General features: G+C 42.9%; 1 long non-coding RNA gene across 1 annotated transcript; it reads left to right on the forward strand.

Moving 5' to 3' along the window:
* The first annotated feature begins 590 nt into the window (after positions 1 to 590).
* On the forward strand, positions 591 to 3,955 carry LOC118286120. Its single transcript, XR_004785317.2, has 3 exons — positions 591 to 828; positions 2,788 to 2,934; positions 3,621 to 3,955. It is a non-coding gene; the product is annotated as an uncharacterized LOC118286120 (long non-coding RNA).
* Positions 3,956 to 4,298: the final 343 nt, after the last annotated feature.

The raw sequence follows: 4,298 nt of genomic DNA on the forward strand, positions 1-4,298 counted from the left end.
TGAACGCCTCTTTATACACAGAAGACACATGAAGTCAGTGCAACAGGAAACCGCCAATGTTATAACATTAGCCTCTCCTGGAGACACAGGACTGCAGAGCAAACAGGGAATCAACAGGAAAACGGGAAAGTGTCCGAGCCAAGAACATTTCAGACCACAACAGTCAAAACACTGTTGAACCGTCACCACCGAGAGCATCATGATGTGTGTGTGTGTGTGTGTGTGTGTGTGTGTGTGTGTGTGTTTGTGTCAAACGACAACCAACTGAAACACAATCTCTGCCATCACAACAAATTCGTTAATCCACAGTTTACACTGAAGCAAATGACCAAACCTCTAAGGGGAAATGGTACTATTAAAGGGATAGTTCAGTGATTTTGAAGTGGGGTTGTATGAGTAACTTATGCATAATTAATATGTTACCATATGGAGATGGTGATCAGGGATGTCATTAACGGAGTTTGGAGGGGAAATGGAAGTAGTGTAAGTCTCAGTCCCACTGTTGCAGCGGGGACTATGACTATGCATAAGTAACTCATACAACCCCACTTCAAAATCACTGAACTATCCCTTTAACGCACAGCGTGCTTGTTAGCAACGGCGGCTAATACTTAGCTTGTTGGAGTGACAAAGCAGGGGCAGTAGCAGCAGCAGAATCGGCGGACGGCGCAGCGAAGGGAGTCCGCGGTCTCTAGCTGTCCCCGGCCCCGGTGAGGACGAGCACGACTCCCCGCTGGAAGTGGTGGTTCGAGGTCCGGAGCTCGTGAGGGGACGTGCCGACGAGCGGACCTGAATATTTTGCCGACGTGAAGCGACGCAGTCCGACAGGTGAGCTTCATTAACAGGCGCACTAGTAGTGGTATCCTAGCAACGCCGACAAGCGAGCGCACGCGGAAGCAGCAGTTTAAATATCCCGCCATTTTGGATTCACACTCAGTTTATTAGGTACAGTAAGGTACACAGCCCTGCTATATACCCTGGAGGCTGGAGGGTGTTCGGCTGCTGTTGTAACTGTTTCAGAGATGGGTTGATGATCATTTTGGAGGCTGTAGTTTGTGGTGCTTTGTGTGTGTATATATATATATATATATATACATATATAAAAGAACAAAAACTGAACATTATAGAATCGATGGTGGAAAGTAACTGAGTACAAGCCTGTAACAAAGTACAATTTTGGGACACTTTTATCTTCATTTGACTAACTTTATTTGAACATTAGGCATTCTTGGCCAAGTATGTGAACACACTGGTTTCACATCGCTATGAAGGAGGACAAAACAATAACGAATGAAACTCAACAAACGAGTTAAAGAATGGATGAAATGATTAATAAATACTTGATAAATATGCAGACAGACACTTTATTCGTCCACTCCACTACACTTCAGAGGTAACTATTTACTCAATATTCATCTGATAACCTTTTTTAAAGGATTTTTTTTTTGTTAATGCTACATGGGTACCTACGTGGTAAACATAACTGAGGTTTGAGACGTTGTTCAAAACCTTCTTCTTAATGTATAATAAAAGATTAAGTGTACTACACCCTCGATCGCAAGCTGTATTATAGAGTGTTTCTGACTTTATTGATCCCTTAGGGCAAAGACAAGCCAAGGCACTGTATAAAATAATCAATATAAGCTCCAACGTGACCAGCCTCAATAATGAAGTGATGTACACATTAAGCTATTAGTAATTATAGGCCAATTATTACAATACATTCTTCTAAAATATGCCATTCTGCATCATGAGTACTTTTACATTTAGTACTTCAAGTATAGTTTGGCGCAAAAGTGTTTCTGTGCTGTACAATAGTGCGACTTTTAAGTAAAAGATCTTTATCTGATCTGATTTTTACCTAGGTTCCTTGCCATTTTTTTCCCAATGCACCGTATCTTTTACTATGTATCTCTTTACTGTATCTGAAGTCAGATACAATCCAAGCATTCTTCTCTGTGAGGGTTTTCTCTTTATGAAAGATTTAATTTCTTTTGGATGCTTTGCAATTTGAAGACTCTTGATAGATCTTCTTCTGACACTATTACCATGCGTCCATTCTGCCTTAAGGTTGGTGGAACCTCGAAGTTCATCCATTCCGAGTTGAGCATTGTAATTGAAAGACTATGAGCGAGTCCCACGAGTTGTCAAAGATATTGCCTGAAGTAAGTTCTTAGGGCAGTAGTGAATTGATTCATAATAATCAGAAAAAAAGTTCAACTTTAAATAAATACAGTATACTAATGGCATTCACGTTCACACTAAAGTCGCTCATAACCAAACACATATTTAATTAGAAAACAGCAATATGATAAAAATCATCTGAAGTAGGCAGAATACCCACAAGGCAAGCCAAGAGTGAAGTCATCCACAAGCAAAATACAACTTAACCATGTTGCCATGCAGGGAAAAGAACTCACCTGTGTTCACCGGATCTTTTCAAACCTCTACATACCTGGTTGAAGATAATGAGATGAGGCACATCACTTCAAAATGAGAGAGATAGAGAGAAGAGAGAGAGAGAGAGAGTGTGTGTGTGTGTGTGTGTGTGTGTGTGTGTGTGTGTGTGTGTGTGTGTGCGTGTGTGCGTGCGTGCGTGCGTGCGTGCGTGCGTGCGTGCGTGTGTGTGTGTGAAAGAGAGAGAGTGATGCAGGGCCCAGAGAGTCTCTGAAACAGCTGATTAAATTTCCCTGCTGGGGCTGTGGTGAGGTTTTACACTGCGGCTGCCACCCAGCCTCTCACCTCAGCTGCCCTCTTCCTCCATCTCTCATCTTCCCTATATCCCAGGCTTGTGCTGCAGACCCTGTAGAGTGACACCTCCCCCTGTAGGACCAGAGCAGGACTTCATCCCAGAAGCCTGAAATAAGTTGGCTACCACGGCATGGCATTTTCCAATCTCGTTTCACAAGAAGAGAAATCATCATGATTCCCGCGGTGGGTTGAATATGACTCATGAGATAACAGTGCTACTCTATACCTCATGGTACAGATTCCCTGGTAAAAAGTTTATTTTGTAACGTTTTAGGATCTACCTCCTGTGGCTCAGGAGGTAGAGTCGTTCTTAATAGAGAAAGGTTGGCGGTTCCGCCAGTCCACATGCCGATGTGTCCTTGAGCAAGACACTTAACCCTAATATTGCCTCTGGCGGCTATTTTCTTCATCACATGTAAAGTGCGGTAAATAGCAACGCTGTATGAATGTGTGTGACTTTGTGAAGCGCTTTGAGTGGTCTATATGACTAGCAAAGCGCTATATAAATACAGTCCATTTACATCTCATACCAGTATTCATATATTTCAGATTATCTGAAGGGATTTTTTAAACCCTTGACGAAAGGAGAAGAATGTCAGTTATTGTTATGGCCCATTTGATACTTAAATAAAAGGGGACAAAAAACCAGCCACACAGTTGACTGTAAAATTAAAATAATCAGGAAGATATAATCATGAACTGTGTCCTCTGATGTGATCACAACCTGTGATAGATAGATAGATAGATAGATAGCTCTGTTTTGTTGTAATCTCTCTGGTGAATACCAGCTGCCTTCTGAGGTCTAGCACATTTTACGTTTTATTTGCCCTTTTAACAATGTTGTAAAGGCTGAAATTTGAATTTTGCAGAAGTAACAAACAGTTTCTCCTCCACTGGATATTGGTCTTCACACAATCGCCAAGGGCCGCCGGCCGTGGCTGTTACCCGCAGCCGGTGATGTTCCAGATGGTGACAGGTTTCCCCTCCAGTTGTCTGCCAGTCTTGGCTCTCAGCCACCTGTGAGTCAGGTAGGGCAGGTGGGGTGAGGACAGCTTGGCAACAAAACGCCGCGGCACAGGAGCCCAGGTGATGCTGTGGGATTTGAGAGAGCAGGCTGATCTCTGACGCGGATCAGTAAGAATTAATTTGTTATCTTATCTAACACCTTACACAAACAAAATAAAGAGTCAGTTTGTGTAATGTGGATGTGAGTCCGTTTTTTTGGTCTCTATATCTCGCCAGCCTTTTTGCAGTATTGCAACGCGTTCTGCTTCTGTTCAACTCATATGATTTAACAGGAGGATTGAGGTGTCATAAAAGTACTGTCTTCCGTTTTAGTCTGCATTGATCCTCCCAAATTATAGACCTTTACCCGCTAGTAGAGTGAACACCTGGGCAAAGACATTCATGGTGGCAGGTATCCAAGCACAGCACAGACTAACAGCTGTAACAGTCACGACATGAGCTGAGACACTTGATAAGCGAACAGTGTGACATCATGGCTGCCGGTTCGCGTCGGGTCATGGTTAATATGCAGAAAGCTCGAG

This window comes from Scophthalmus maximus, chromosome 15, assembly GCF_022379125.1.
Source record: "Scophthalmus maximus strain ysfricsl-2021 chromosome 15, ASM2237912v1, whole genome shotgun sequence".
In the NCBI taxonomy this organism is placed as follows: domain Eukaryota; kingdom Metazoa; phylum Chordata; class Actinopteri; order Pleuronectiformes; family Scophthalmidae; genus Scophthalmus; species Scophthalmus maximus.